The sequence below is a fragment of the Oncorhynchus mykiss genome, chromosome 17 (genome assembly GCF_057628025.1).
Source record: "Oncorhynchus mykiss isolate SJ-2025 chromosome 17, ASM5762802v1, whole genome shotgun sequence".
Lineage (NCBI taxonomy): Eukaryota > Metazoa > Chordata > Actinopteri > Salmoniformes > Salmonidae > Oncorhynchus > Oncorhynchus mykiss.
Window position 1 is genome coordinate 52,051,349 of NC_143038.1, and position 14,231 is coordinate 52,065,579.

A 14,231-nucleotide genomic window follows, 5' to 3' on the forward strand; every position below is an offset into this window, starting at 1 on the left:
ATTATTAATATGTCATTGAAAAAGTTTAAAACTGCATACAGTTTACTGTATTAATCAAATCAAATGTATTTATTTATATAGCCCTTCGTACATCAGCTGATACCTCAAAGTGCTGTACAGAAACCCAGCCTAAAACCCCAAATAGCAAGCAATGCATGTGTATTAACAAGCATTGCCTGATGAACTGACCCACATATGTAAAACAATTGGACTCTGACAGTGTATTCTAGTCATGTAAAGTATATTTCTAGCAATACCACCCTAGACATGATCATATAAGTCACAAATGTTTGCTTATGGTCGTAGAGACATTTTCAATGAAACAACATAAGTGGAGTATTAGAAAGTGCAAAATATAAACTGTTGCTCCTACTGAGTCCATACAGAAATAGAACAAACGTATTATTTTGGGAACTGACCAGCATCTGAAGCACAGCATAGTGAATAGATCAAAACTACGAAATAACACATTGGATATCATGTAGTAAGAAAAAAAAAGTGTTAAACAAATGAAAATATGTTTTATATTTGAGATTCTTCGAAGTAGCCACCCTTTGCCTTGATGACAGCTTTTTACACCTGGAATGCATTTCAATTAACAGGTGTGCCTTGTTAAAAGTTAATTTGTGGAATTTCTTTCCTTCTTAATGCATTTGAGCCAATCAGTTGTGACAAGGTAAGGGTGGTATACAGAAAATAGCCCTATTTGGTGAAATACCAAGTCCATATTATGGCAAGAATAGCTCAAAAAAGCAAAGAGAAACGACAGTCCATCATTACTTTAAGACATGAACTAATGTCAACGCGGAAAATTTCAAGAACTTTCAAAGTTTCTTCAGTCTCAAAAACCATCAAGCAATATGATGAAACTGGCACTCATTAAAGGAAGACCCAGAGTTACCTCTGCTGCAGAGAATACGTTCATTAGAGTTAACTGCACCCCAGATTGCAGTCCAAATAAATGCTTCAGAGTTCAAGTAACAGACGCATCTCAACATCACTGTTCAGAGGAGACTGCATGAATCAGACCTTCATGGTCGAATTGCTGCAAAGAAACCACTACTAAAGAACACCAATAACAAGAAAAGATTTGCTTGGGTCAAGAAACACGAGCAATGGGCATTAGACCAGTGGAAATCTGTCCTTTGGTCTGATGAGTCCAAATTTGAGATATTTGGTTCCAACCACCGTGTCTTTGTGAGACGCAGAATAGAAGAATGGATGATCTCCACTTGTGTGGTTCCCACTGTGAAGTGTGGAGGAGGAGGTGTGATGGTGTGGTTGTGCTTTGCTGGTGACACTGTCAGTGATTTATTTCGAATTCAAGGCACACATAACCAGCATGCCTACCACAGCATTCTGCAGCGATACGCCGTCCCATCTGGTTTGCACTTAGTGGGACTATCATTTGTTTTTCAATATGTCAATGACCCAACACACCTTCAGGCTGTTTACGGAGTATTTGACAAAGAAGGAGAGGAATGGAGTGCTGCATCAGATGACCTGGCCTCCACAATCACCCGACCTCAACCCAATTGAGATGGTTTGGGATGAGTTTGACCGCAGAGTGAAGGAAAAGCAGCCAAAAAGTGCTCAGCATACGTGGGAACTCCTTCAAGACTGTTGGAAAAGCATTCCAGGTGAAGCTGGTTGAGAGAATGCAATACTTATTTTCCACCATAATTTGCAAATAAATTCATTAAAAATCCTAGAATGTGATTTTCTGGATTTTTTTTCTAATTTTGTCTGTCATAGTTGAAGTGTACCTATGATGAAAATTACAGGCCTCTCATCTTTTTAAGTGGGAGAACTTGCACAATTGGTGGCTGACTAAATACTTTTTTGCCCCACTGTACATGGATGAGCAGTGACAGAGCAGCTAAGATGTAATAGATAGTGTAGGATACAGTATACAGTATATACATATGAGATAATCAAATCAAATTTATTTATATAGCCCTTCGTACATCAGCTGATATCTCAAAGTGCTGTACAGAAACCCAGCCTAAAACCCCAAACAGCAAGCAATGCAGGTGTAGAAGCGCGGTGGCTAGGAAAAACTCCCTAGAAAGGCCAAAACCTAGGAAGAAACTTTCCGTTCACCAAGGGGGGTTCAGAGCCTTTCCGTTCACCAAGGGGGGTTCAGAGCCTTTCCGTTCACCTTCCCACTCCTAGGCCAGACTACACTCAATCAGATAAGTAATGCAAGATATGTAAACATTCTTAAAGTGGCATTATTAAAGTGACTAGTGTAGTGGAAGCGGGGTGAACAGGTAGTGGCTCTTGTAGTTATTGTCCTTGATGATCTTTTTTGCCTTCCTGTGACATCGAGTGTTGTAGGTGGCCTGGAGGGCAGGTAGTTTGCCCCCAGTGATGCGTTGTGCAGACCACACCACCCTCTGGAGAGCACAGCGGTTGTGGGTGGTGCAGTTGCCGTACCAGGCGGTGATACAGCCCGACAGGATGCTCTCGATTGTGCACCTGTAAAAGTTAGTGAAGGTTTTCAGTGACAAGCCACATTTTTTCAGCCTCCTGAGGTCAAAGAGGCGCTGTTGCGCCTTCTTCACCCCACCATCTGTGTGTGTGAACCATTTCAGTTTTCTGGTGATATGTACAGTACACCGAGGAACTTCAAACTTTCCACCTTCTCCACTGCTGTCCCTTCGATGTGGATAGGGGGGTGCTCCCTTTGCTGTTTCCTGAAGTCCACGATCATCTCTTTGTTTTGCTGACATTGAGTGAGAGGATATTTTCCTGACACCACACTCCGAGGGCCCTCACCTCCTCCCTGTAGGCTGTCTCGTCGTTGTTGGTAATCAAGCCAACCACTGTTGTGTCGTCTGAAAACTTGATTGAGTTGGAGGCGTGCATGGCCACGCAGTCATGGGTGAACAGAGAGTACAGGAGGGGGCTAAAAATGCACCCTTGTGGGGCTCAGCGGAGTAGAGATGTTGTTTCCTACCTTTACCACCTGGGTGCGGCCCGTCAGGAAGTCCTGGACCCAGTTGCACAGGCCGGGGTCAAGACCCAGGGACTCAAGCTTAATGATGAGTTGAGGGTACTATGGTGTTGAATGCTGAGCTGTAGTCAATGAACAGAATTCTTACATAGGTATTCCTCTTGTCCAGATGGGATAGGGCAGTGTGATGGCAATTGCATCGTCTGTGGACCTATTGGGGTGGTAAGCAAATTCAAGTGGGTCTAGGGTGACAGGTAATGTAGAGGTGATATGATCCTTGACTAGTCTCTCAAAGCACTTCATGATGACAGAAGTGAGTGCTGCGGGCGACAGTCATTTAGTTCAGTTACCTTTGCTTTCTTGGGAACAGGAACAATGGTGGCCATCTTGAAGCATGTGGGGACAGCAGACGGGTATAGGGATTGGTTGAATGTGTCCGTAAACACACCAGCCAGCTGGTCTGCAATGCTCTGAGGACGCGGCTAGGGATGCCGTCTGGGCCTGCAGCCTTGCGGTTAACAAGATTAAATGTTTTACACACGTCGGCCACGGAGAAGGAGATCCCATAGTCTTTGGTAGCGGGCCTTGTCGGTGACACTGTACTGTCCTCAAAGTACGCAAAAAAAATGGTTTAATTTGTCTGGAAGAAAGATGTCATTGTCCACGACGGGGCTGTTTTTCTTTCTGTAATCTGTGATTGTCTGTAGACCCGTCTCGTGTTTGAGCGGTTGAATTGCGACTCCACTTTATCTCTATACTGACACTTTGTCTGTTTGATTGCCTTACAGAGGTAATAACTATACTGTTTGTATTCAGCCATACTTCCAGTTGCCTTGCCATGATTAAATGTAGTGGTACGTGCATTCAGTTTTGGCGGATGCTGCCATCAATCCACGGTTTCTGGTTAGGGAAGGTTTTAATAGTCACAGTGGGTACAACATCTCCTATACACTTCCTTATAAACTTGAGTCAGCGTATATGTCAATGTTGTTCTCTGAGGATACCCGGACATATCCCAGTCCACGTGATTGAAGCAATCTTGACGCGTGGAATCCGATTGGTCAGATTAGCGTTGGATAGACCTAAGCACAGGCGCTTCCTGTTTTAATTTCTGCCTATAGGAGGGGTGTAACAAGATGGAGTCATGGTCAGATTTGCCAAAAGGAGGGCTGGGGAGGGCCTTGTATGCATTGCGGAAGTGAGAGTAGTAATGGTTGAGCATGTTGCTCGCTCGTGTACTGCAATCAATATGCTGATAGAATTTAGGTAGCCTTGTTCTCAAATTAGCTTTGTTAAAATCCACAGCTCAATAAATACAGCCTCGGGATATATGGTTTCCAGTTTGCATAAAGTCCAGTGAAGTTCCTTGATGGCCGTTCTGGTATCTGCTTGCGGGGGGATATTTCAAGGCTGTGACAAAAACCCGAGGAGAGTTCTCTTGGGAGATAATACCATCGGCATTTGATTGTGAGGAATTCTAGGTCACGTGAACAAAAGGACTTGAGTTCATGTATGTTATTACAATTACATCATGAGTCATTAATCATGAAACATATACCCCACCCTTCTTCTTACCGGAGAGATGTTTATTCCTGTCGGCAACGTTCCCTATCCAACCTGACAGAGTTTGAGAAGATCTGCAGAGAAGAATGGGATAAAATCCCCAAATATAGGTGTGCCAAGCTTGTAGTGTCATACCCAAGAAGACTTGAGGCTGTAATCGCTGCCAAAGTTGCTTCAACAAAGTACTGAGTAAAGGGTCTGAATAATTATGTAAATGTCCAAACCTTCTCATGCCACAAATTTGCATTTAAATATGAATGCATAAATTAGTTTAGATGTGTAGTAAAAATGCACATACAACATTTTTCTATCAGGAACATTATAGTTGATAAGGAACGTATAAGGTCTTACTGTTCAAATCAAACTACGCAGCAAAGTAATGACAACTGGTAATAGGCCTGTGTTTTCGCTGTATCATATTGCCCTCTGCTGTATTGAAGAAGGCATTACAATAACAGTTTAGGCACACTGAGGGACTTCGATTAGACTGAACTGGGGTGAACCGAATTATGGCCCGTCAGCGAGCAAAAGCGGCGAGGGAGGATTGCCCACTCAAATCGCGAATCACCAGGCCATGATTTAAAATGTTGTTTTTTTTGAAAAACGGAAAAAAAAAGTCGTTTTCCTTGGGAAGGCAGGTTATTCTGCCCTTGAGTTGCGTTCCCATGCAAAACTAGACAGATAGCTAACAACTAAGTCTTCAATAAAACTCCCAAGGCGTGACTTTTCTTGAATGAATATATTGAAAACGTTTATGTTGTGAAACTGCAAAATACAGAAAATAATATACTTTAGTATTCAATTCACACCGACACACTGTAGCTGTACATTATACATTCGAAGTTGCATAAATACAAAGCACGCGCTAAGGTATCATGCATCTGGCATGATGCCAAACCATATAGCTAATTGTTACTCATATGGTAATTGGCTCCTTTCATTACTCTAATAATGTACAACCATTTATGTAGAATAACAAAGCATATTACACTAGGAACAGTAACAAAACTACAGTATTGTATATTTTACAATTCGTTTGCATGACGCACGAGCAAAGTAATACAGCTAACGACATACATGAAAGGCAATGCAATTTGTGAGTAAATGCAACCAGCATTGATATGTAAGCAACTCTATCAATAACAAAATTATAATCATTAGCTAAATGCTTGAATTGAACTTACAAAAAATATTTTCCAAGGCTGAAGCGTGACAAGAAATAACTACATTGAAAGACCTGCACCGTAGCGTTGTTTGTAGCTGCTTCTATGCGTGCAGAACACGCGTAGTCTAAGTACCAGAAACATCCACTAGGGGGGAAATAACACCATTGAACACAATGAAAATCAAATTGAACCATTGTAATAAAATAATCTGTTACCTTCTAACAGGATGGCAGCACACAGGTAATGCGTCTTTATTATGAGCAGTGAGGGAGGCTCGCCCTGCTCAAATCGAGAATCACTGGCCATGTCAACAAAACTGCATCATGAATCATTGAGTAACATAGAACATGTATTTTCCATCAAATGTATGTTAACATTTTCAAAGTAATTTTCCTTGGGGATACTGAATCCAAACGCTTTACTCCACGTGCTTCCGACATCGCTGTCGGCTTTCAATATGGCACTTGGCTCACCCCCAGGGGGCAGCCCAGTTTCAAAACTAATGCAATCAGTTTTAAACGTCTCAAACTCCTCGCATTGGGTGAAGCTGCGAGGTAAATCGAACTCCCTCACTGGCACATTAACTTTCCTTCCGGCTGCCTGCATACCAAAGTAAAACTTTCTCCAATAAGCAATTGTTCCATACAGGTTATTTGTATACTAACACAATTAGACATTGTGTAATATCTCCCCACATAAAAAAAGTAATTATGTAAGACACTATACCCTATAGCCTCCTACTTACTATAAGCTACTAAAATCCTATAGGCCTATTTTACTATCAAACATTATGGAGGGTCTATTGTAAACATGCACAAGAAATGGTATATCCATGTGAAGATGTTTATTTTGAAGCCTGAAGGGATTATGTAAACCCCCTGCAGGCCTACTTGTGTTGGTTCCAATCGATGCGTTAACGTCGAGTGGTTTGCGGTAAACTGGGTCCCATCGCCATGTGATGTCTTCCAATGTTTGTAAACATGCGTCAATCACATGTGATTCCAACGTAGGCAAAATAATACCAGAATCTGGCCAACGAACGAACGGAGGCGTGTAATGGGCGGGGTTCGCTTTGGAAAAGTCGATGGGGATACTGTAACAATGTGAGCAGTGCTTCAAAATAGAAAATAATGACAACACGTTCATAGAAACAGGTGACAACCCAGTTATTGAAAACATAATCTAGCTGAATGGGTCCCCAAGGGAGGAGAGAAAACATACTTTGAGGTAAGCTATTTCAGGCTGTCCAAGTAGGCAAAGCCATATTTTTATTCTAGGAAATACAGAAATGCATAACCTATTTCAGTAGCTTAATGCAAATTATGTAGCCTAGTAACGACTGTTAAATGACTAAAATGTAAATGTTATCTCAAACAATTTCTTAACAAAGTGTATAGCATATAATAAATGCATTATGAATATGATGGTCCTCTCAAAATGTTCTTAATCTTCAAATCAATCTGAAAATGGCAATTTAGTAAGCGATACATAGTGGGGGTAGACATTAATCAAATAAAATTACTATTCTCAATTAGTTATGATCGATAGGTAACTAGGTAAATTTGACTGCGTCAGAGGGAGCGAGTGCTATTGCGACAAACGCAATGGAATCCGGTGGGAATTGAAGTCAAACCACATATCCTGGAAACCGCTTAGAAACATACCTTGGGGCGATTAAACCTTTACTGAATATAGGATATTTGTTTTGGATAAAGGAATGTCAGGTAGGCTAAAATGTTGGCGACGAGATGGCGTGTGAAACCGGGATTGGGAATAGGATGCTGCGCAAGAGATGGATGTGTGTAAACAATCGTGTCGTAGGAGCGAGGAGGATGTTACGCACTTCATAATGGCAGGTCAATGATGTCCTCGTGGCCATAAACATTATTATCAAACACAACACATCTCAGTAATAAAACTAAGCGATATAGAAAAATAACATGTTATAATATAGTTATAACAAACAATCTATTGATCAATTAATTAAGATGGTGCTTTTATCATCAGTAAATTCGTGTTTGTAAAGGACTACCGGTGCTACTAGCGTTGTTAAATATTAATGTTATGCCTGTATGTGAATGAAGGCCATAATGACACTTATTTTGTTGGGATTGCATGACAGTGCGCACTTGATCAGCATCTGCTAAATCACTAACATGTTAAATGCAAATACAGATGTAAAGAAACCAAAACACCCTGTTCCAATAAGGATGGGGGCGCTGTTCAGCAATATTCCCATGACGGTGTTGCCTTTTCTCCATTCATGGCATCATATTATCATCTCTAGGTAGTTATTTTTCATATTAAAGAGATTTTAGCACCATATTACAATCATTTACAGACATAATAAACAGCTGAGGGGGCCTAAATGAGCTCAGTTTTATAAATGTGAAAAATAATAGACGCTAAACCCCTAGATTTCTCCCCTTCTGTATTGGAGGCATGACGGGGCATCCAAACAGGTTAAGTCCTTTAGCAGGCTTGGCTCGTTTCTACTGGTAGAAGAATAAAACTTACACATGCCAGAAAAAGCCCACATCACAATAGGAGCTTGACACACCTGTTGTGATGCCACTATTGTTGACAGTCAAGCCACAAGCTTCCCAGTCTTGGCCAATGACCCAAACGGTTGATGTCTAGCACCATCCCACTGCTTCCCCCTGGGGGTAAGGTCATGAAACTACACAGGTGAAAATGTATCAGTACATCAGTACAGTCACAGTACAGGAAACATCGCTGACGACACCTGCCAAGTAGATCTGCCCAGTCAACAATAAGAGGCAGTCCGTATGCTTTATGCCACCTCAGGCTAGAAATATTGTATGTGAAAAATAATGGTGTTTTAAAAGAACTTCCCCAGTTATATTCTGAATAGAAATATGCATTCAGCATCTGTGCATTGAAAGCTTGCAAGATGTTGTAGACTCTGGACTCAATGTTTCTTCAGATTTTGATATAAAAACCAACACAAAATAGTTGTTTCATAACAAGTGATGCAAATATTTACCATATCCTCCCTCTACTGACCAGTTTATGAACTGACCCACTTTCAGAGACAGCAGTTTTCTATTATTCTGTGAGGCTGCTGTTCCAGCCAAACAAAAAAGCAGACACACATGCATATCTTTTATCTTATGTTTGTAATGTAGTAAGTATTTCAGTTTTTATTTATTGTTTTTTTTATTTCTTTTTTCCTGTAAAACACCTTGCGTTTCATTCCATGTCTGAAATGTGCTGTATAAATAAAGCTTGATTGATTTGACATCTAACATCAATGCTTTTGTTGAGGACTATGAAAGACAACTAAATTGAGTTTAGAAATAGCAAATGCTATTTTTGTCTGCCAATACTCAGTATCTCTCAATCTGTAGCAATGGCAAGAAAACATCCAAACTAAATGTTGTTGTTTACTGCAGGAACTGAATCACCTGTAAATTAAATTTAGAGAAAACAGCAACCCTGGCACGTGTCTTTACAACGGATCCCTCCTACATGGAGATGAGAGTTTGGGAGGTGGAATACTGCTAAGAGATGAACGTGTTAAAATGAAACCCCACTGCCTGCTGGATGATGATGTATAAATAGACAAGTGGGAAGAAGCGGTGTTCGTTCACAGGCATCATTATCAGCTAAGCACTTAAAAGTGCTGCTGAGGGGAAAAACCTATTGTGCCCATATTATTAAAATGTGCATCGCTTTGTTATTTTCCCTGTTAAAAAGACCATTCTTTCCAATATGTCAGTGAGATGCACAACTCCATTCCAGTAATTCCCTGCATATACAGTAGTAAGTACTTTCATGTTAAGCCTAGTGAGTTTATAGACTACAAAGTATTTGTACGAAACAGACAGACCTCATAGGCAAAAAACTGCAGATAATTTGTCTTCCACTCTCTGATGCACACAAACCACCTCTTTGATCATGTGACGTGCAGCTTCCATTTCACTACAGACAGAGCAAGAGGTGGAACAGAGTGTACAGGGTGTTAGCCAACTCTTCCGTCAATAGCCTCGCTGCTAACCCCACCCTCCTGCCAGCAAAACACAATGTCACGCGTATCAGGAGCCTGAGCAGGTTGCCCACTATCTCATCTCTCACAGAATTTCTCAATTCGTTGCTTTTCCTTTCAGAGTCCCTGGCGTATCACTGCACCTCAGCAACGTAGACAACAAAGCTTTGCTACACCTTCTCTCCATTGCAGAGTGGCTGATGTCTAGAGAGGGTAGCTATTTCTGTAATTTACCAATGTGCCCCCTCCCTCTTACATTATACAACATATAAAACATGGGGATATATTCATCATATTTTTTCATAGGATTAACTTTTGAATGTACATGTTTGAATGTTATTATAGTCTCTGTCATCTCATTGCATGGCAGATAAATTAGGACCTCTAATCTATAAGAGGGTAATCTGTCTATGCTTTTTGTCACCTGCCCCCCTCCACCCAGCCCTCCATGTTACGTCTGGAACCCATGCAAATGCTCTAGCCTTGAATGACCTGTACCAGTGCCTTTCCCCTTCTCAACAACAGCCACTCCTGCCTCATCATAGACAATGGGATGTCCTAAAATGAGTAAAGCATGCCTTAAAGTATAAATGGCTCTACAAACAATGTACGTACCCTATATCAAATTACATCAAATTGTATTGGTCGTGAACACATTTTCAGATACAATCGCAGGTGCAGTGAAATGCTTATGTTTCTAGCTCCAACAGTGCAATAGTTAAAACTATAGGTTTTGCAATAACAACTGGCGCTGTTGACTGCCTAAAAAGGGCCACAAAATGGCCTCACAAAACCAAAAAAGGCCTTTGTTTTGTTTTAAAAGGGTACGATGTGCCTTTAAAAGCAGTAGACAGTCAGGTGACTTGGTAAGCAGAAGCAAACTCAGCTCTGAAACAGAAAACAGAGCAACTGCGAACAGTAGAGAGGGGGTGCGCGAGGGACCCAGTTCACGATGACAATGTTAAAGCTGTGAGGAAAGACAAGAGCAAAAACAGGGAGAGGGAAGAGAGAGGAGGAGCTCGCGGTGGCTCTTAAACTAGATGACGACGTAGTGGTGAGTCTGCTAGCCTGAGTAGTTCAAATAGCTGCATTTGTTTTTAGGTATACAGTGGGAATGCTTGGAGAAAGAACAACTGCATCACCCCATTGGAGAGACTGTGCTTCTGTTTGTGAGTGAGGCTAACTGTCAGACTAAACTCGTATTGTTGACGTGAGAAAATAAAACAACCGTAGCAGTCAGTGTAGTGAGAATATGGCCAGAGGGGTGAGAGACAGGAAATTGTGACAGGGAGACAGAGGAGGAGATTTTGGAATTAGTTGCTACGTCAGTTTTTCCACATCCGCAGGGCAACAGCATGTTGAGGCCAGGGTCATTTTATTTTCGATCAGGCAGAACTTTAAAGCCTTGGTTTACCTTGAGGGTTTACCTTGCCGTGCATTTTGTTATGTTTGTATTTATTAACTGTGCTCTACAGCATTGTCATTTGAGATTCTGTATTCATCCAAGGAAGAGTGTGGATAAGCTGCAGGATGCTGATTGTGTGGCGCACATTACCCAGGTTGCAGCCAGATGATTTTCAGATATACTTCTTTGGAATGAATATCCTTGCAGTGAGAGATATGTTTTCTTCTCATTCCAGATCATTTCTCCTCTGAACGACTCTCACAGCTGCAGTGAAAACCTTGATGGGTCAAAAAAGTGCATGCATGTGGAGTGGACAGAGGGAGGCTCAGGGGAGGATACATGTCCAAGGCACATGTTGATTTTCAGCAAATCCGCAGGAGACCATGAAGAGATGGGTAGAGGACTTTTTTTTTACCCTGGCCTGGGTTCGTCCACGGTGCCATCCAGTTGCACCCGCCCACCCTACCCACTTTTCCTGCAGTGAGCTCTGGGGTGAGTGGCGTACTTCTCCTGCCAGGAAATGAGTTGCTGTGTGGCTCTTGAAGGCCCATGCCTTGATGCAGTGATCTCTACTTCTCTCCTCCTCAGTGTGCCAGCAGAGGGATAAGCTGGATCTGTGCCTTTTTCTTCCCTCGTCTCTCTCACTTTCTCCCTGCCTCTCTTTCTCTCTCCAATCCCATGTCAGTCAGTCAGGGGAGGGATCCGAGTTGTGCTTCCTGGAAGAGCTTCTCTCTTAAAGCGGCACAACAGAGTCCTGTATATCATGGTTCCATATGAGAGGAGTCGTTAAACTTGCTCGCTTGGTGACTCAACATAAGCAGCAGTCGTAATCGGATGGGATACTTTCTCATGCAGCAACTGGACCACAGGCTAAGTGGATGCATTTCCCCCCTATTAGTCTATGAGGAGGACCCTGTGTCCTCTTATTGGATGACAACAAGGAAATGGAAGATGGCCACTAATTGGCTTTAGAGGCATTGTTTTTGTTTTGTTTTATGGTAGAGATCTTTTAAAATGTAGCGTGATTGAGGAAGACAGTTACTATTTTAACCCAGATATTGTGTTCCTAGTTCTGAGGACAGTTAGATACTTTTATCCTCTTTCTCTCTCCAATTCTGCATAACCAATACAGTAACTCATTCCTTGAAGCACACACTCACTTAAACAGTGAAGATGACACTCATCTCTTTTATGTTGTCTCTGGCAGAACTGAGACCCCATGGTGGCCAGAAAGATGGGATGCATCCCAGAATGCTGTTAAGCAGAGAGATGGGCCTGCAGTTCTCTACTTGACAACATGCAACAAGGTAATCAAATGTTCTCTCATACAACTTGGAGCTGAAATCAAATTCAACCTTACCAAAAGACTTAGTAAAACTCTACACATGATTTCAAGCCATGAACCTCTGTGATTTAGTTAACTCCATAAGTCCTTACAGTTTGATTGGCTAAATAGTCTCTTGAGTTTCTCGTCGTCATATCTGGGAGATTCTATGCCAGTGTAGCCGGAAATTATTTTTGGTATCACAAATTGTTCTGGCAATTTTAACATAGAAACTTAATTGGGAGGAAGGATGTTTGATATGCTTTTTACATTTGTATCACACAACATTTTTTTCATCATGATGAAAGGGGCCATTTTAGGCCATTTTTTGACCTATACATGCCTCCTGTAACAGCCTATCTGTGGATTGTACATGATACAGAAAAATTATAATTTATTAAAAATATATATATTACTATCTCAAAAGTACCCTTTTTGGTTGTGTTTATTTTAAGACATATTGTTTGGAACAAGTACATAAAGATTTCAGAGTGGGCTCGCTGCAAATTCTGAAGGTATGATCAATTTTATGTGCACTACCAACACAGTGAATGGGGACATGGATTCAAAGGGAGCTCCCTCTGCTGGTGATTTGCTGAATGTGCAATCCTAAAGGAAGGCTGTTGGTCATTAACCAATCATGTCAATTTCATAATTAAAAGTAACAGAGAGCCCACCGTTGAAATTGTATGTGTTGTTACGAATTTGACGTATTGTATTTTTACAAACAATGTGTCCTAAAAGAAACTAATTCAAAAAGGGTCATTTTGAGATATTAATATTAATATGTTTAAATTTGACTAAATTCATTTGAAAATGTTTATTTCAGAATCTAGACATACTCAATATTTGAGACAACCCTATAAGGAGTATAATGACACCAATATGTTATTTTTTTTACCAGGTAAGTTGACTGAGAACACATTTTCATTTACAACAACAACCTGGAGAATAGTTACAGGGGAGAGGAATGAACCTATTGTAAACTTGGGAATGATTAGGTGACCGTGATGGTATGAGGGTCAGATTAGGAATTTAGCCAGGACACCAGGGTTAATTTATCGCAACACCCCTACAATAAGTGCCATGGGATCTTTAGTGACCACAGAGAGTCAGGACACCCGTTTAACATCCCTTCTGAAAGACGGCTCCCTACACATGGCAATGTCCCTAATCACTGCCCTGGGGCATTGGGATATATTTTTTACCAGAGGATAGGGTGCCTCCTACTGGCACTCCAACACCACTTCCAGCAGCATCTGGTCTCCCATCCAGGACCAATGCTGCTTAGCTTCAGAAGCAAGCCAGCAGTGGGATGGAGGGTGGTATGCTGCTGGCGGTGTCTGTATCATGTATGGTTCACAGAACATAGGGTGTTACAGGAGGCATTTATACGTCTAAAATGGGCCTAAATGGCTATTTGACAAGATCAAATCAAATTGTATTTGTCACATGCTCTGAATACATCTTACTGTGAAATGCTTACTTCCAAGCCCTTAACCAACAACGCAGTTCAAAAAATAGAGTTAAGATAAAGAAAATTATATATTTACAGCTCAATAGTGATCTTAAATTGGCCATGCTATAATAATGGCAAGGGGAAAGTACTGAACATATAAGATCTTAAATCTTAAGGATCGTACCCTTTTTTAAATTTCCACCTAAAATGACATACCCAAATCTAACTGCCTCTAGCTCAGGGCCTGAAGCAAGGAAATGCATATTCTTCATACCATTTGAAAGGAAACACTTTGAAGTTTGTGGAAATGTGAAATTATTGTAGGAGAATACAGAGATAGCAGGGG

The 14,231-nt window shown here is 41.2% G+C and overlaps 1 long non-coding RNA gene across 2 annotated transcripts; it reads left to right on the forward strand.

The window, feature by feature from the left end:
• The first annotated feature begins 6,741 nt into the window (after positions 1–6,741).
• Positions 6,742–12,813, forward strand: LOC149976077 (uncharacterized). 2 transcript variants are annotated; one of them, XR_016488017.1, is made up of 3 exons: positions 6,747–6,915; positions 9,819–9,910; positions 10,140–12,322. It is a non-coding gene; the product is annotated as an uncharacterized LOC149976077 (long non-coding RNA). The 2 variants fall into 2 exon arrangements; XR_016488018.1 differs by lacking the exon at positions 9,819–9,910 and having other exon boundaries at positions 6,742–6,915; positions 11,338–12,813.
• The last annotated feature ends 1,418 nt before the right edge of the window (positions 12,814–14,231 follow it).